At 41.0% G+C, this 20,188-nt stretch overlaps 1 protein-coding gene across 1 annotated transcript in view; it reads right to left on the reverse strand.

The window, feature by feature from the left end:
- ARMC2 (armadillo repeat containing 2) overlaps positions 1 to 20,188 on the reverse strand; it is a 203,383-nt gene that overhangs the window by 97,859 nt on the left and 85,336 nt on the right. The window contains exons 4-5 of the mRNA XM_074368517.1: positions 2,798 to 3,100; positions 1,755 to 1,812 (exon numbers count right to left, since the gene is read on the reverse strand). The gene's annotated coding sequence lies outside the window, so the exon portion shown is untranslated. The remainder of the gene's footprint in view (positions 1 to 1,754; positions 1,813 to 2,797; positions 3,101 to 20,188) is intronic.

A 20,188-nucleotide genomic window follows, 5' to 3' on the forward strand; every position in this document is an offset into this window, starting at 1 on the left:
TTGAGTTACCAGCCCAAGACTGTATTATCTTGGTAATATGATAAGAAGGAAAATTTAAATAGAGAAAACAAAGTTTAATTTAGCAGTGGGAATTCAAGTGATCAAGGAAATATAGAGTCCAGCTTCGGGTTTAAATAGTCAGACAGAAGGAATCCTAGCAGGTCCCAAATCTGGCTGACAATATCTGAGCTTCTAATAGCAATATCTTTAAAATCTAACAATGCTAAGCACAGGTGTTCATTGAGATGAGATGAATCATACAATTCTTTATGCGATTCAGATAAAAGATACTACGTAAATAGGGTTCACAGTATTATCTACCAAGAATGCAAAAGTAATAGCCATAAAACAATGAAAACCTCATGATAATCCCTGTGCACTTGCAAAGAAAGCACTTTGTGTCAGAGCCCCAGACACTTCACATTCCATAACACACATGCACGCACGCACGCACGCGCATGTGCGCCCTTACCCTAGTACATGTGAAACAGGAAATCTGACAAAGACGGATTGTGTCAGTGTCAATGCCCTGGCTGTGACATTGTACATCGTTCTCAAGACATTACCATTAGGAAACTGAGCAAGGGGCACATAGGACCTCTCAGGACCTCTCCATGTCATTTCATAAAACTGCATATGAATGTGCAAAATCTCAAAATAAAAAGCTGAAAATAAGGCACTTCGCTCGCTCTTTTCCTATTTCATCTCTGCAAGACTCATAGAATGAAAAGCTATGATACAAACACAGAGGAAATATAAATTCAGAAATAAACAGGATGATTATCCCATGATGCAGTGTGGATAAAACAGTTTCTGTCTGAAACTTGAAAACCAGTGGACTGGCCTTGACTGATCAAGAAGTTGGGAAGTTTCAGCACTGAAAAAGTCTCCGTGAAATTCTTCTTTCTGGGTGTTTCCTAAGTTCACACCTAAAGACTGTTAAAATGAATGGTGTGTCAATCAGGTGTTTTTTTGTTTATTTCATTGTGACAATTCTTAGGATCTGGATAGAAACAGAGGCTTTTCAATGTTTAAACGGTTTTGATTTTGAGAGCTCAAACTGAAACTAAAAGAAGGAATTTTTGGCAAGATGGCAGTGTTCAGAGCAGCTCATTTGCTCTCAGGAGTGGAGACCCCCCCTGGCTCCTCCAGACCCCTGCTACTCTCTGCCCATTGGCTGCAGCTGTTCCAGACCCCCCACTGGCCTGCCCTCTAATGAAGCTTCAGGGGCCCAGCCCCCAGCCAACCATTGCTCACTATGCGATGCTCCACCTCCTGTTTCAGCCTAGCACCCAACACTAAAGATCCACCAGGCTTTGCACTAAGTGGCTTAAGTTCTTAGGAAGCCATGTGATTGCATCTTGTACCAGCTGGCCTCCTAGAACAGCTTCAGGCAGAGGGCAGTGTAGTTTTCCAGCCAGGACCCACCTTGACGTCATGATTTGCCACGAGGAAAGCTCATCTGGCATGGAGCAGCATCATTTTACGGTCCCCAAGCACTCGGTACAGGTGTCCCATGCCCAGATAGTCCTTGCTCTCAAGAACCTCACCAAAAGGAAAGATAAATGCCTCTGTAGGAAGTTTTAAAAGGTGCTCCAAACCATCTCTTCTTTGGTTATTGTTTTTCTCACTGTTTATTATACTTCTTGTTCATTTGGATCCCGGAGAGGAGAATCCCAATGAAAGAGAATGGAAGCACCTAGCTAAACAGGATGGTAAGTGCCGAAGAGTAGAAGGCTGTCCCTCTTACTTACCTTTGGGTGTCCTCGATACAAGAACAGTGGCCAGAACATACAGATGTTCAATAAAAATCTGTTGAATAAATGAACAAATCAATGAGGGCTTCATAATGTGTAACCCTTATGCGCCAAGGTGTCAGTCCACTGACAGTCACCCCAGCCCCCTCCGCCAACCCCCACCAGCATCCCTCACCACCAGTCTCTTGCCAGTTATTTCTGGGAGGGCCTGTGGCTGTGCCAGCTCACCTGTGCTTGGGAACAAGTCCCGTCACATTCCCCGACTCACACCATCTCAAGGGCCCCTCGCTGCCCCAGCTGAGGGTGCCCTTCCTTTGGGGGAGCATGGTTCTGGCCCCTTGCCCATGCTGCCACCCTGGAGTGGGAGTGCTGGGGAGGCCTTTCCTGATCCTGTGCCCACCTGGCCCTCAGGGCAGCCCTGCATCTCTCCAGAGTCTCACATGACCCTTCAGAAATACTGCATCTCACTTCTCACCTGCTCCTCCCTCAGGGCCACAAACCCAGTCCACAGGCCTGGCTAAGGGTCAGATCCCGCCTCCATCCCTCACATTTTCTTATCTTCCCATTCCTCTAGGCACCAACAGACCCTTTACTTTTCTGTCAGCGTCAATGTGAGCCAAAAGCTATCCTGCAAGTAAGCTCCTGCATACAGGCACCTGTAGGGGTCACCAGCCTCCCAGATCTACAGTCAGCAGAGACCCCATGTGAACCCTCCAGGAAAGAGCCCTGGGCTCAGGGCCTGGAGTCTGAGTTCAAGCCTCACACCTTTCCCCTGACCACTCTGTAACATGGGAGAAACCATGCGCACTCTGTGGGCCTCACTTCCTTGGTCTGTGAAGGAAAGTGGGTTCTAGCAGTCTGTGGTACCATGAGATATGTGAGAGTGAAGACCGGAGGCACAGGAAGGGGATGGAGGCATGGGAAATCAATGGTTAGCCAGGAAAGGCACACAAGGGAGCATATCTCTGGGCACTGGGAGCTAACAAGGGCAGCTTTTATAGCAAGTGTGGAGATAAAAGACACCTCTTAGGTAGGGTTACCTCTTGGGTTCCAGGAGCTTCTGCTGGTTGAAGAGCAGATGTGGCCCTTTTGTGCAGTCATACATGATGGCTGGCCACACTCCTAGTCAAGATTTTTTTTTCTTTTGTTGCTTGTGCTTTTGGCGTCATATCTAAGAATCCATTGTCAAATCCAAGGTCATGAAGGCTTCTGTTTTCTTCTCAAAGTTTTACAGTTTTAACTGAACATTTAAAAGCCTTTGGTCCATTCTGAGTTAATTCTTGTACAGTGTAGGTAATGGTCAAACTTCGTTCTGCTGCACAAGTCTATCCAAGTTGTTCCAGCTGTTGAAGAGGGATGAGAGACTTTTCTGAGGCAATGATACATTGTGTCACTTAAATGTCCTTTGATCTAGGGCCAGGGTAACTGAGTAGAGTTTTTCTGGGAAAAGGGCTGTTAGATCCTGAGGGTATGAACTTATCAGAGAGTGACTGCACAGTGGTTGCAGTAACGTGTAAAGGAAACAAACCCCTCTCCTTCTCAGTGAGAGCACCATCAGTAGACACCTGAGGCTGGCATGAGGTGGGGGCGGTGACAGAGGGGAGGAACCTCTGGGGTGGCAACAAGGCCAAACTATGTGGAGGCAGCAGCAATGCCAGCCTGAGGCCACCAGGGGGCAGAGCAGAGGAGGGTACCAAGTGGGAGCATAATCAACAGCCACCATGATGCAGGGTTTATCCACAGGGTCATCTGCTAGGGAAGAAAGAAACTTAGAGGACATGGGTTTCAGCATTTCCATTGGTGGGCACTTGGAGCCAAAAGCTATTTTTGTTACTTTTTGCTTGTCCTCCCCAAGGATGGCACGGCCTGGAAAAGTAAAAGTTACAATTAATTTCCCTTTTCAAAAGGCAGTTCAAAAAAAAATATTCTGTTTTCCAAGACCCCAGCTTTCTGTAAGAAATTCTATACTAGCATTCAAAATTCAGCCATGTTTGCCAAGATGTAAATTTCTTTCAATGGTTAATTTTTTAAAGTGACTGCTTATGTTTGCAGCAGAGAAAATAAGACAAAAAGAGGAGGAGTCATTTATCTAAAAAAATAGCTGTTTTATTTTTGGGAAGAGATGTTACCGAGAACCAGTGTAATTCTGTAATATTAATCTATTTCAGATTTTTCAAATGTCAAAAATACAGTTTACTGCCACAAGTTCAGTGAACATTTTTCATTATGCAGTAAGCAGAAGTTTTGAAATTAAATGTTTAGCAATGTTCAGACAAATGAAGAAATTCCCTTCCCCCAAGCTACCCTTTGACATAATAACTAGGACAATCCAATATAATAACCCTCTAAAAGGATTAATTCTGCCTAAAATCAGCTCCTGAAAAAAACCACATGGCACTTTCTGAAACATTCTTGATAATGTGCACATCGTTATAGAATTTACAACCCATGAGCCTGGTGCTGACTCGGTCTTGGAACATTCTACAACAATGCTGAATGAGGGTGTCTTCACAATCAGAATTGCAGGAAAACCTCAATAATAATTAAAATATACAAAATAAAAGAACAACAAAGTTCCATTTTGCTTCTATTAAATTAGTAAGATATTTTAAACATACTTGTTGCTGGCGATGGTGTAGCAAAACTGGTCCACTCACAGGCTGCTGGGGCAATGCAAAACTGCAGTGCCCAGCGGAGCCATTCAGATGTTTATCTGATTCAGTGATTTGCATTATTCAGAGACAGGACAATGTTTTACACCTGCTTAATGTGAAATTAATACAATATTTCTAAGTTTGGAAGCCCCCTACATATCCAGTGGGAGTGGTTGGTGGTTAACTAAAATAAGTTGTACTGAGAAAGGCATTGAGATATGCAAATAATACAATGTTAAGAACACAGGTAGCTGTGTTAAGGCAGGGGGAGGGGCAGAATCTAAGTACAGGTTTTCCTTCTGTTACTGAAAGTTTCATTAAAGTTACCATAAATTTGTTTGTTTAATAAAAATGTTAGGTAAATTGCAGAGAAAGATCATTTCCTTTTAGTTATTTGTAAGAGGATACAAAATCACGAGTATATAGCATCTCTCTCTTTTTTTTAGCCTCTTTATTTATGCCTGGCTTGACTTGGCTAGACTGATCTGTGATTTCTCCCACACAGTATTAAGTTAGACCTACCCATTAGGCCAGGGAGGGAATGCTCAGGGTATGAAGCTATTTGGAAATGCTTAAAAAGAGAGACAGTAAGACCAGATTTCCAGAGAGAGGTAGTGGTCTTTGAGCCACCCCAAGGAGGACGGTGGAGAAAGGAAGCCAGTTTCAGCTCCAGGGCACAACTTATGGGGCATCATTCACATTTTATTCTCTGTAAGTGGGGTGCACCCCACAGAATACAGCCCCCTGGTGTTATGCAAGCCAGCCACCTACTGATCCCCTACTGTAGTAGATACTACTTTCCCTACCCAACAGCCATTCCTCACTTCTTCCTTGCAGAGTTCCTGGGAACGAACAACAGAACCAACTCAAGCTAGCTTAAGCTAGAAAGGAGTTTATTTAAGGACACATGGGAGCTCGCACAATCCCCAGGAGGGCTCGAAAATCAGACTTAAAGACAATATAACCTGGAACAATACCCAAATCATACCACCAAACTGCTCCAGTGAAGACCCATGGCCACTGCCACCTACAACACGGACGTGATGCACAGATGTTACTGCTCAGCTGTGTCTAAAAACCGTAGTCTTTCTGCAATGCTCCTCCAGCTTCAATCAAAAAAGTGGCAACTGATGCCTCACTTTTCCTCGTTCTAAATTCAAGTCTTGTGCAAGTGTGTCTGGTTGGTGGATCCCAGGTAACATACCTGCACCCAAACTTAGCTGCCAACTGGGAAGGTGAATTTTGCTTCCACCTTGCAACTAATAATGTGGGAAAATTTTCAAATATAGGGAGCCACACATGTGACAAATGTCTACAAAACCTCACCCAACTTTGTCCAATTGTCCATTTTACTCTTTGTGGCCATGAGTTTGGGGAAGGCTGGCCCCATTCTCAGCTATCTTGATTAAGCCAGTTGTGGAAATTCCATTTTCCTTCAGAGTAATTGGCAAAAAAGTCATGAGACCCAGTTCTGACCAGCGAGGCACGAAAAAACATCTGCTGAGGGACTTCTGAGAAAAGTTTTTTAACTCTTAAAGAGAGACACAAGGACACAATAATCCCTTTGTTTTGCCACTGGTTAAGTGGTGTGTGGGGATGAATCCTGGAGCTGCTGCAGCCATTCAATGACTGACACACTTAAAATGGCAGAACAGAAAGATGAAATTAACCCAGATCACTGATAACATTACTTAGGCACTGACTCAACCAACCCATCCTATCTCAGGATTACTTGCTATGTGAAATAATACTTTTTGTACTGTTTGAGCCAGTTGAGTTGAGGTTTTCCCTGCAGCCCAAAGTATCCTCATCTACCCACTCAGTGTCTAGTATTGCCAGGGTGATTGAGAATGCCATAAGGCATGGTCATCTTCTTGGACTGGAGGAGCCTGAAATGGATGATTAATGTGTGGCCATATTAGGAAATCCGTCCTGAACCACTTTCCTGCTAAAAAGTGGACCCATCTATTCTCCCACTGTAACAACACCCTATTTCCTTTTGTAAATTTTATTTCCTCCATTATGTACAGTAATTGGAGACACTCTGTCCTGTCACTGACAAGGAGTTCCTGGAGGTTCTTTCTGGCAGAGACTTCCTGTCACAATATCCACACCCCTCCTCTCCAACCCCTACCCTGAACAGCCAGGGGCAGGTTCAGGACCCAAGCTCAGTCAATCAGATTATTTGTCTCAAGACTTGACATTTCCAACCAAATGACTCAACATGGAAAATAGTAGTGGGTGTTCCTTCATTCCAGAAAACTCTCACTCCAGTCCTACTACCTGGCCAAGGCTGCTGAGTCGTTCCTGCTGCCTGGTTGCCCAAAGCTGCCCTGGGGGGATATCTGTTCTGTTTCTAAAACCACCATGCTCCCCGGAAAAAAGAGATTTCAAAACCACCCCAGTAGCCCAGCCAGAGACATTCCAGTGTGAGAGCTTGCACACTTGAAGAAAATCCAAATTAAAATGTTATAAAAAGTTGAGTTCTACAATGCCACCTCTTTCTCTAAGGATTGCTTCAGTGAATTTATTCTGAAATGTTCTTTATACATGAAGCCATCCTATTTCTTCTTCTTCACCCCAAAATTGGGGTTTTAAATTATGAAATCAAAAGGCTGATACAAAATAAGCTGCTAAAATTAAACAAACTAATCAAGAAGTTTACAGATGAAACAACTGTTCATGAAACATTTATATTTATAAATTTCAGGGAATATTGGTATCCTGGATCTTTGCTTGTTGGGAACGTGAGGATAACTATTTGAAATATTTTCAAAAGTATTCTATTTACAGGAACTGTCATAATGGGTATCACGTGACATCCAAGGGCAAGATAAATGAATATTGAGTACATGAAGGAAAAAGAAAACCATCTCATCTCTTCATTTGGAACTTCTTTGCTTACATAAATGTTTAAAATTGTGGTAAAATACACATAACATCTTAACAATTTTTAAGTGTATAGTTGAGTGGGATTTTTAAAAAAACATTTGACAACTTAATGTTTTGGGTTTATCAAATATATTCTTGTATAATTTGCTAACATGAAGACTTGTGAACCTTGTAATGAAATTAGAATTCCTTATAGTCTCTGCTCCAAGGAAATGTTAGTTACAAAGTTCAGTATTAAGATTGCATTATAGTGATGACCTCTCTTCTATTTAAAACAAATGAAAATGATCAAAGAAATGAAGAGAAACACATTCATGATGAAACCCACTTAATTTCTCATTTTTAACCTCCAGCTAGTTAAAAATACTAGATAATGTTCAGTGGGTCTTGCTGTAGTCAGACTATTATATTTTTAAAACTTCTACTATGGAAAATTTCCAGTGCATACAAAGTGAACAAAAAAATGAATCTTCATGTATCCAACCTCCAGCTTCAACAATTATTAATATCCTGCCATTCTTCTTTCATCTGTATCTCGACCCCCCACACACACACTCAATTATAATTGTTATTGTTAGTTCTTTTAGGTTAATTTCTACACATTAAAATACACAAATCTTACCTGTACAATTTTGACAAATGAATACTCCCATGTAATCGACGCCCCTATCACAATACAGAACATTTCCATCTCCCCAGAAAGTTCCCTCATGTCTCCTCTAAGTCATCTCCCATTCATAGATAAGCCATTGTTTTGGTTTTTTTAACTTTTGATTATTCTTTCCTGTTCTAGAACATCACATAAATGGAAACATACTCTTGAATCTGCCTTCTTTCACTCATCACAGTGTTCGTGAGGTTCATTCATTTTGTTGAGTAATTCCTTCTTGATGATTGCTCAGTAGTATTCCCTTGTGAGAATATTGGTTCTTATAGTGGAAGAACCATTGTGGCATGGGTCTTACTATCTGGTTGATAGAGAGTGAGTTGCTTTCAGCCTTTGGCTATTGTGAAAAAACCTGCTATGAATATTCTTGTACAAATATTTTTTGGTTCTTTTGATTTTGTGTGTGTGTGTGTGTGTGTACTTCTCTTGGATAAACACCTGGGAATGAAATTACTAAGTCAAAGTGTAGCTGTATGTTAACTGCATGACACTGTCAAGCGATTTTCCAAAGTGGTTGTACCATTTTATAGTCCAACATATATCCAACTTTATATATCAACATATGAGAATTCCAGTTACTCCATATTATCACTAACATTTAGCCTTATCAGTCTTTTAAATTTTAGCCATTTCTGATGGATATGTGGTAGTATCTCATTGTGGTTTTCATTTGCATTTTCCTGATGAGGTTGAGTACTTTTTCATATGCTGTTGGTTAAGTGTGTGTCTTCATTTCTGAAATGTCTGTTCAAATATTTTGTCTTTTTATACCAATTGAGTTGTTTATTTTTTATTATGGAGCTGTAGGAGTTCTTTTATATATTCTTTGTCAGATGCATGTTTCGTGAATATTTTCTAGTCTGTACTTCTATTCATTTTATTAATGTCTTTTGATGAGAAGAATATTTTAATTTTGATGAAGACTAACTTGTTAATTATTTTCTTTTATGGTTATTCCTTTCTGTGTCCTGTCTGAGCAATTTCTGCCAAACCCAAGGATGTCAAGATATTATTCTGAGTTTCCTTGTACATACTCTGTGGTTAGCTTTTATGTTTACATCTATAGTCCATCTCAAAATAATTTTTGTGTGTTATGTGAAATCGAGGTTCACTTTCAAAATGTGCATATCCAGTTATCCTGGCACCATTTTGAAAACACTTTCCTTTTCTCATTAAATTACTTTGACACTTTTGTGAAAAATCAATAATCTGTAGATGTGAGGCTCAATTTCTGGATTCTGTTTTGTTTTGTTGATTGTTGTGACTATCTTTATACCAATACCACATTGTTTTTAATTACTGTAGCTTCAAAGTGTATGTCTTTTATAGTTTCCTAATGCTGTTGTAACAAATTATCCCAATCTTAGTGGCTTAAAACAACACAAATTTATTCTCTTAAAGTTCTTGAGGTCACAGGTCTGAGGTGAGTGTTAAAGGGCTAACATCAAGATGTTTTCAGGGCTGTTTCCCTCTGAGGCTCCAGGGTAGAATCCATTTCTCATCTCTTTCAGCTTGTAAAGGCTGCCTGTGTTCTCTGGCTCATGGCCATGTCAATCCAATCTCTGCTTCTGATATCGTATCACCTTCTCTCACTCTAATCCTGTTGTCCCTCTTATAGGGACCCTCATATTCATTTTGCCAGAGTAATCCAGGATACTGTCCCATCTCAAGATCCTTAATTCATCTTCAAAGTCTCTTTGGCCTAATAAGGTAACATACTCACAGGTTCTGGAGATTAGGACATGAACATCTTTAGGGGATCATTATTGAGTCTACTCCTTTGTTCCTATCCAAGAATGTTTCAGCAATTTTAGGTCTTTTGCATTTTTATATACATTTTATAATTATTTTTCAATTTCTATAATAAAATCATAATTCTGCTGGGATTACAATTGAGATTCATTGGATCTGTATATTAATGTTTGGGAAATTGACATTTTAAACACATTAAATCACCCAATATATGAACATAGTATAACTTTCCACTTATTTAGCTTCCCTCTTCAGTGTTTCATAGTTTTCAGGGCAGAGGCTTTGCAACCATGTAGAGGTCTTCTGTTACATTCATTCCTAAAACATTTTATAATTTACTGCTACTTTAAATGAAATTGTTTTGGGTTTTTATTTTATATTCCAATTATTTTCTGCTAGTATACAAAAGTACAAGTTACCTATGTTTATAGATTTTCTATCTTGAGACCTTGCTAAATTCATTTCTTAGTTTCACATTTTTGCTGTTATTATTGCTGATTCCTTGGAATTTTCTGTATAAACAATTATGACATATGCAAGTAGAGACAGTTTTACTTCGTCTTTCCTAATCTTTCTAACTTTAATTTCATTTCTTGCCTTATAACAATGGTTGACACCACCAATGTAACATTGAATAGAAATGATAAATGCAGACATTCCCTAATCTTAGAGGAAAGTATTCTGTACAACAATAGATATGGCATTTGTTGTTTTTCACAGGTATGCTTTATCAGATTGAGAATGTTCTATTCCAAATTTTCAGAGTTTTTTTTTTTTAATTCAGGAATGAGTGTTGAGTTCTGTCAAATGCCTTTTTTGCATCTATTGTGATAATCTGTTATTCTGTTTCTAGTGTGGAATACATTTATTGAAATTTTAAATGTTAAACAAACCTTGCATTCTTGGGTTAAAACTTCCTTTGTCATGATACATTACTTTGTTAAGAATTTTTGCATCTTATATTCATGAGGTATGTTGATCTTTAATTTTCTTTTCTGTTAATGCCTTTGTCAGATTTTGGTAGCAGGATTATGCTGGTCTCTTAATAGAAGATGTGAAGTATTTATTTTTCCTTTATTTTCTAAAGGATTCTGTATAAAGTTGATATTACTTTGTTAAATGTTTGATAGAATTCACAGGTAAATGAGTTTTTTTCCTTTCAGTTCTTTAAATATTTTATTCCATTGTCTTCTAGACTCTTTTGTTTCTTATTAGAAGTAAAATGTAATATGCATTATTGTACCCCTGTACAAAATGTGTTGTTTCACTCTGGAAGCTTTCAAAATTTTCTTCTAATCTTTGGATTACAGAAGTTTTTGTGCCTAGATGTGGTTTTCTATCCCACTAGGTGTTTTATTTATCCCACTTAGGGTTTGTTCAACTTCCTGGGATCTGTAAATTTATAGCCGTAACTAAATTGGGAAATTTTTTTTATCTTTACTTCTTCGGATTTTTTTCCCTCCATTTTCTTTTCTGTCTGAGATTCCAATTACATGTGTGTTAGACCACTTGATATTATCCCACAAGTCTCTGTGACTCTGTTTATTTTCCTTCAATTTTTTTCTCTCTGTTCTTCAGATTGGACTGCTATTGAATTAACTTTGAGTTATGAACTTGTTTGTCTGCCAACTCCGATCTACTGTTAAGTCGACTGAGTGAATTTATTATTTCAATTGTTACAGTTTTCTGCTTTAGAATTCCCATGTGTCTTATTTGTATAGTTTATTTCTCTAATGAGTTTTCTCATCTGTTCATTTATTATGTATATTTTTCTTTCAGTCCTTAAACATACATAATAGCAGCTTTAAAGTTCTTGTCTACTATTGCATTTTCTCAGCATTGGAATTTATTAACTTTTTTTCTTCTTAAGTATGGGTCACATTTTCTTGTTTCTTTATAGCTAGTATTTCTTTTTTTTTTTAAAGTTCCATACTGGACATTGCAAATGCTTCAGTGTGGGGACTGTGGATTCTGTTATGTTACTCTAAAGAGTGATTTTTGTTTTAGAAGATAGTTAGCATTATTGGACTCAAACTTCGAGCTTTATCTTCCTTGTGGTGGGCAACAGCTGAAATTTAGGCTGTTAGTTTTGCTTCTAACTGCTGTTTTTACATCAGGGCCTTGGGATCTCTTCACACGTGCATTATCTAATGGTCAGCCTAAGATTTTCTTTTTTTGTTTTTGTTTTTTTACAAATTTGATATTCCCTGCCTCTAGGTCTCCTTCACTTTCTAAACCTTTCCTCCCACACCAAAATCTGCTACCTAATTCCTCAACCCAGTGAGACTGGATTTTTGCTACCCTTAACCTGCACAGAGATTGGGAAGTTATCAAAAGCAAAAAGCTGCTGCAAATAGTATATCTCACCAGGGTAGATTCTTGTTTGGTTTCTCTCTACTTTTGGTAATTCTTCAGTACTTTCTAATAGTCATTTTTATTAAAAATTTTTTCCAAATGTCATAGTTATTATTTGGGAAGGCTTGCCTAGCCAAAGTACTTTGTCACTATTTGCTACTATTTTAAAATATATTCAAAATATTGGAAATTGTTATTGAGAAGCTCAAAATTACCCAGATGCTCTTATCTGGAACCTAGCTACCCATAGGGCAAAGTAAAGCACAATTTGGGCCTCAATAATGAAAACTGTGCAGAATGAATATATATACATCTATAAATATCTCCACAAGGTGCTGTCCCTTGATGATTGCTGCCAACAATTCTGCTCCCATTGGCAACTGATATAGGACAAAGCAGTTTGGGGCAGATGGGGCATGGGTCATCTAACTCTTGGGTGGTAAGCAGTGAGTACTCTACATCTAACCTCTTTGCACAACTAGCCAACCATCAGACTTATAGCCTTAATTATGAGACAACAGCAATAGGAAAGATTTATGTGGAAGTTGGGCAGAGGAATGATACATGGGCAGACACAGTACACTGTCCAGAAACAGAGCAACTTCAGGCAGGGTGGGAAGAAAGGTGCTTTTGAGGACATACGATTTCAAGCATGAAAGCAGTTGTTTATCAGGTTTACATCTGACAAACGGATGAGGGAGGGAAGAAGGGTGAGTGATATGGAAAGAGGGAAGAGAAAATACTAACCTATTACTTTTATGTTCAAATTCCCTAAAGTAAACTCTATTGTTATCCCCTTTATGAATGAAGACTGAGGCTGGGTGAGGGAACTGCTTAAGTGACTCCAGTATGTTTCACATATCACTAGGGCAACAGAAGTAAATTTTTAGTAGTTGGAGGTCAAGTTGCTAAATCCTTCATCTTTTATGGATGATGAAATGGTCACTAAAGGCACTGTTTTAAAATCTCTAACTCTGCTCTACACATACAATCTATTAATCAATCAACCTTCTAGTAAGTTAATTAGAGTTTTAAATGGGTTAAAAAGCCACTCTTAAAAAAAATACAATCTATTCCTGGGTGGCGTATATATCAGTCATGCACATCATTGTATTAATTGTTTTACTTATGTGGCTTTCCTCCTAATGGCTATCCAACAGAGAAATGTGCCATCCTTCTTCTTTCCCTTTGGAAAAGGGAGAAAGGCAATTGTGGAGCCAGGGCACATGACAGAGGACTCTGGGGAAAGCAGCCTGGGGCTTTAGGCACCAGAGAATACCATAGCTTCTGGCGGGCATCAAGAATATATTAAAGACTGTTTTGCCTCTTTGGACTTTTCTAAGGTCTTTTTGGAGGCAACCCTCATAACTATGATCACTGCTGAGAACCCTGCATATGATGCTGTCATGGAGAATGAGTTTTTCTCCATCTGATCTTTCTCACAAAGCTAGCTTTATTGGGTTGACTCTTGAAAAGAAAGGGTGTTGTGCTCACAGACAGTTTGTCCACAATCTAAACTGGGCACCCGCTTACAGTTTGAGACACGTGGCCCATCATGGTAGGCACCAGACTAACTAACCTAAATGAAGAAAACCACTGAGAGGTGGGGGCAGTAACTGGCACGCAGGCCCTAAGGAACTAGGCTTTGATTTTAAACACACTGTGACGTGTAGTCAATTGTGTTCCCTTCTTTATTTGGGTCCCCAGGAAACTCAGATCCAAACTCAAAAATTGAAGAATTTCTGACATAGATTTCTATATCCTAACTTTATCCTTGTCTTTATCTTATTATTCCACTTTTATTTTCCTTTGCCCTATCTTTTTTTGTTCTTAGTTTGATATATTGTATGTGTTTGTAAAAAGCTGACTCCATTCTTTTCAGGACTTAGGTGGGGGAAGTAAATAAGCAGGGCCTCTTTAGATTGTCTTTTTTTTCCCATGGGAAAATGTTCCTTTTTTTTTTTAATTTCTTTTTTTTTTAATTGATGTATAGTCAGTTTACAATGTTGTGTCAATTACTGGTGTATAGCATAATAGTTCAGTCATACATATACATACATATATTCGTTTTCATATTCTTTTTCATTATAGGTTACTACAAGATACTGAATATAGTTCCCTGTCCTATATAGATTGTCTTTTAATAGCCAGAGTATGCATCATTGTTTGGCAAGAAGAACTAGAGCTGTTTGATACCCTTTGTCAACTGAGTTGTTGAGCAAGCCATGAGCCTTGTTTTAAGTAGGAAAACAATTTTTAAATGTGCCCATTGAAACTGAATTGTCGTCGTCTTTTTTTTCCCCCTTTCTATTCAGACCAAATTGCTCTACTAGCATTTTTTTAAAAATTCTGATGCAGTCTCTTTCTCCAAGCTTATAAAGGGTCAACTAGCTTCTCTCTAACTTTATGAAAGTTTGAAATTAGAGAAAATTTTTAAATTTGCAGAAGTATTGTCCTCCAGTATGCCAAAAATTATGAAAGCTTTGTTCTGAGAGTGAGTCAATTAAAAAGTGGTGCTGATCTCATAGGTTGTGGAATTCCTATCCCCTCTGGCTCAGATAAATCCCATGAATGGTTTTGGTACAACGATCTTCATAATATCCTTATAAAAAAGTTCTGACCCATCACCAAGCAACATTTATTTATTGTGTTAATTACATTCAGGACACTATTCTCAGCACCCAACGGAGTACAAAAATAAGTAACTCCAGTTCTTGCCCTCTGAGAGTCTATGATGTGGGGCTTGGGAGATGGTGTCAGTGGAGAAATAGAAAGATATGTAAATACATATATTACAGGCCAAAATGAGAGAGATCCCATGACAAGGGCCACCCACTGTGAATGCGGAAGAGGAGAGGGCCTGGTTTGGGGGCTAAGATGGGCACTGGCCTCATGGAAGAAAAAGGTTGTAGCTTCCATGTGGGGAACAGTGAGAAGAAGCAGTGAGGTCCACTGAGGCCTGCCAAAGGGATCCTGGAATTCAGGGTAGAGTCGGTTATCCTCAATTTGCAGTTAAGAGAGATGAGGTGTGGGCCATGAAGAATTTGCAACTGGAGCATCTGACAGCAAGGACATTTTTATTTCATTTTGTTTCGATACACACCTCCAGATTAGGTTTTGTGGTGGCTTATGACAAAAACATAAAACTGTTTTTTTAAAAAAGAAGTTGAATGAAAAGGATCAGTCCCAACCTACACTTCTGCAAACTGATAGCAAACTGGTCTGTTCTTGAGTTACATGGCCTTGCTTTGATTCTACAAGGTACATAAACAACTGGAGTCATGGAGAGAAGTAACCAGAGTCAAACCGCCTGTTTGGGAGGGCAGTCCCCTGTAGCTCAGCAACCTGACATTTTAATCTGGCTGCCCTCATTTCAGTTGCGTGGGTCTACCTCCAAAAAGAGTGCAGACATTTGAATGGTATTGTTATACAAAAAACTCCCTTTGATTTTACCAAATTTTCCCTCAGACTTACAGCTTTCCTGACATGACCAAATTCCCCATCAGGAATGGCCCTCCAATTAAATTGTTCCCTTTACTTCTCCAGTCTCTGGAGTTAAGTAAACAATGTTTCTCATTTCTCTTTTGGGCTCTTATTCACAAGTCAACTCTTCTGCTCTAGTTATATTATCGATGCAGAGTTTTATGTTCCCAAAATGACTCGTGGCTTTCCTATAAAATAATGCCTCTATTAACAAGAAGGACGGTTCTAATGACATTTCCTTGGCAGACATTTTATTAGTAGAGGGAAAAATAAAATAGGGAGAGAGGGAAGGTAGGGTATAGGAAATAAGGCCAGGAAGGTTGGTACAAAGAAATCATTAAATATGAGCTGAATTGCTGTCACTTGTATGATAATGTATGTATCCAGGAGTCTCGGGGTCAAAGGCAGACAAAGCAGGGACACATGTGAGGAGACAGAAAAAAGTGGCACTGTCCATAGGGAGGGAAGTGAACATTACAGCCTGGCAAAGAGAGGCCTGACATCCCCCCTTTTCATCAGCTCTCTTCCATCCTGCTGGACTACCCTGGTCTCAGGAAGCAGAGGACTCTTAGGCTGTGGCTCACTATCCAGGGTTCCCTAAGGGCCACCCGATAACCACCAGGTCTGGGACAGCTCCAGGAGCACTGACTGGCCCAGGGCCATTGTCCTAAGAATGGAACATCTCCTCCCCTACTTATGGAGATCTGAAATCCCCTAAGGAGAGGAAAAAGCCTTTCATTTCAGCTAATGGCAGAAGGCTTGCAATGTAAGCCTGGCAGGGTAACACTTTCTGGGAAAAAGCTGGTTACCTTAATCTTCGCTACAGCCAAGGGTAGCTGCAGGCAACTGGACATTCACCTAGGGGCAGGTTATTGAGAGAGGAAGGAGCTTGGAAAGTGGAGAGTCTGCGACAGAAGAGGGACTTGGAAGGTATCCCGACTCTGGGGAGTCACCCTTTTACCCTCAGTGGACCCAAGACAGAACACACTGTGCCTGGGATCTGCCCAAGGAAGCAGTGCTGGCTCACATGGCCCTTCTTTGCCTGGTTACATAAATTCACCCATTTATCACAGCCAGCCATGTTTCCAGTAGTGGAGAGTATACAGGTCCTTCCATGCCTCCACTCATCTGACAGCTGACTTTACAGACAGCAGAGGTGATGGTGCTGGTCCTGGCACCACAGCAGCAGAGCCTCAGCAGCTCATCCCTCATTTTAGTTTTGCCACAGGAGGAGCAAGTGTACTTGGTATGCAGGCTGATTTCAAATTTCTTCACCATTTTCCTGAGAGAGGTGCCATAACCAGTTCCCTGTTTGACAACGATTCGAACCTTCTTGGTGCATTCAGCCACATCTCTGCCTGCTGCATCCAAGTCCAGAGAGGAAGCAACCCCCTTTATTTTAATGTCGACTCATCACTGTATAAATTGACTTCATCCCCAGGATATGTGATAATTGAGGCAACATAAATTTTTCTATTTTTTAAAATGACCACTGGCCAAATCAGAGGGTGGCATTTCAGTCATTGAAAATACTAATAAAAATTAAGAAAAAGCAGAAACTGAGCTCATGCCCAGTTCACTTGCTGCATGGGGACAGGGTGGGGTCAAGGTGAGAATTCTTAGAGAGGAATCCTACCACCCCTTGCTTCGCCAGCAAAGGATACTTCTTTCCTTTCCTCCACATGCTAGCTTTCCTGCCTCAAAAAGGAGCTGCTTGCTTTATTGAAAATCTCACTGACTACCACCACATCCCATGAGGTGTGGCTCCTTCTCCACCTTAGGCAGTGGTCAAACCCCTGGCCTAAAGCCACACCACCACTCAGTACAAAAGCGGGGACTGAAGCAGGCCTATGAGACTGTGGAACCCGCACTCCTGACCGCGGTGCACGCCCCGGGACCTCCCTTGTTCCCCCAGCATGCCGTCTCTGGGAGGAGTCTAACCCCCCATACCCCACCCCCAAGATGTTTAAGGCACAGGCAGAGGGAGGGTCTTGCTTTTGCTCCCCTGAGCTAGGAGATCTTCCAGGGCTCTGATGTGGCTGGGGACCAAGTAACCCTGCAGCCAAGGCTGGAGCGTGGGGAACCTATCCAGGGCCTTGGGGGAAAGGGTGGCAGGGACTCAGAGGTATCTGTGATAACAGAGAGAGGCAAGGGGGGCCCAGATCCACAGGCAGGGGCAGAGGGCCCCCAAGTAGGCTGAGAAAGAACATACTAGGAGTGCATAGGTAGCTGAGAACAGTAAAACACCAAGCCAGCCCGACCACAGCTTAGGGGTCATGGAGAGTGTTCACACACGGACTAGGAGGAGGCCAGGGGGCCCTTCCCCTGCAACTGCCTGTAAAGCCTCTGCCATTGGCCCCTCCACTAGGCACCTTTGGAGAGAGGAGCAGAGGAGGGAGGGAAGAGCCTGGAAGATGGAGCAACACGGAGACTGAAGTCACCCTAAAGACACTACAGTAATCACTGCATCTAAGCTTAAACTAGTTGGACTCAATCTGGCTTCTCTCTATCACCATCCGGTGGGTAGGGACCTCACCAGGACCATGACAGACATTATCTTTGCACATGTGAGCACAGTAAGGGCATCAGAAGTCCTGCTCCTCAATGCAGTCACTCCCCGGGCACCACCAAGGCTACACGTAGCAACCCCATCTTGTTTATCTTCCATAAAGTATGTCACACGCCTCTCCCGGAGGACGCCCTGCTGACACTTGGGATTCCATGAGGGTTTCAGGCCTTCCCTGGTGCCATCTTCAGGAACGGGAGGATGCTGGGCTCTCTCAGGGTCCTTGTGCTCCCCACTTAGCAAGTTATATTTTCCAACACGTGGTCTCATCTTGAGGCACTAGGGCCCCTGTGTTTTCCCCACACCTGGGTTTTGAGAGGGTGAGGGTGGAGGTGTGGAGAGCTCTGGGCTGCAAGGCAGTTAGTTGTAGGAGGCATGAAGCTCCAAGAATTACAGACCTGGGGGATTCATTTACTCAACCCTGTCACTTGAACAAACCAGGACACTGAGGCTAACCAAACCGTAAAGCCAAGACGGAGCCCATGTGTGGAGGCTCCCTGTCCTTCGCAGCCTTCCCCGGGGTCTGGGACAGGGTGTGCGTGGAGGATCCCACGAGAGCTAGAGGAACAGACCCAATCCGCTCACCTTTCGTTTCCCTCAGGCCAGTCTTGACCATGAGACCCACTTCCAGTTCTAGTTTGTTCTCATTTTCTTAAACAAAATTTTAAATGAACTTTACAATGTTAATTAACCTTTTCCACTGTTTGACATCATCTTGGTCCCCGTGTGCTGTACTTCCCCAGCAGCAAATCATATCATGTGCCTGTTGATCAGCTGTAAATCAAACCCTTTACAGCCTATTAAATCACACCATCGACTAAGTCGTTTTTGCAAAGTCAGCATTTTGGACAAGCAGGGTTGTTCCTTCTTCTCTACCAGCTTTAGAGATGGGGGAGAGTTCTCCGAGGAGGGAGACGGATGTTGACATTAGAGCTGACCAGTGTTTAAGGTTCCAGCTAAATTTAGTTGATTGTTATTCGAGCAATTAAGTGCAGGCTTGCCCCGCTGTATTTTAAGCTGAGCCCCGAATTTCCCTCTGTTTGGTTTTGTTGTATTCTGCAGGACTTTGATTTAGTAATCAAAAATATGAGGGGTTTTCTTTTTGGCTTTTAAGTGAGTACATTCAACCAGAGAGAGTGAGAACAAGCCGTGTGGTGCTGACATGGGAGTTTGTGATTTGAAGGGACCTGTCCACCAAGTGCAAGTGCGGGACATTCTTTGACCGCCCCCTGCCCATCCCCAACCCACTCCAAGTTAACTGTCTGAGATTAGGGAAGAAGGGGGAGCATGGTTGCTAATCTGCACATTCAAAAAGCTTACTGGTTTTATATGTCAATTACACCTCAATCAAACTGAAATTTAAAGAAAACTTACTGTTAAGAAGCACTTCCAAAATTTTCAAAACCCTGTGCTTAAGAACCAAACCGTATACACAGTATGCTACCATCTGTGTAGGAAAATAGAAAATATATGTTTGCATATGGAAATAACATTTCTGGAAATGTTCACAAGGAACTGGCAATGTTGGCTGTGTCTGGAGAGAAAAACTGAAGGACTGTAGGCCAGAAGGGTCGTTTTAGAATTTTTTCTTGTGGGCATGGATTACTTACAGTTTTTATATTTAAAAATGTGTTATGTGGATACTGCATTCTGTACAGTGACATGTAAAATCATGGCTTCATTCTTCCATTATTGCCACAGCAGTTTGTAATGTAGCCACTTCCAACTCAGAAACTCCAAGGAAGAGCAAGCAAAAAGCCACAGATGTGTGAGCAAGAATGTATGTGAGTTCACAGGGTGCACACGCACAGACACATGTCATATTTTTCAGCACGTAATTGCACAGTGTAGGTTTAAAAACAGAGTGCTGGATAAAAAGGCTGAACACAAATATGCCCAAATGTTCACAGTACTTAATTCTGTCTGGTGGGAATATTTCTATTTTCTTCTCTATATTTGTGTGCACTTAAGAAATTTCAACCCAAAGTTTCCACTTAAAAATAGATCCTGAGGGGAGGAGGATATACCTCAGTGGTAGATCCCATGCTCAGCATGCACAAGG

This window comes from Camelus bactrianus, chromosome 8, assembly GCF_048773025.1.
Source record: "Camelus bactrianus isolate YW-2024 breed Bactrian camel chromosome 8, ASM4877302v1, whole genome shotgun sequence".
Taxonomy (NCBI): domain Eukaryota; kingdom Metazoa; phylum Chordata; class Mammalia; order Artiodactyla; family Camelidae; genus Camelus; species Camelus bactrianus.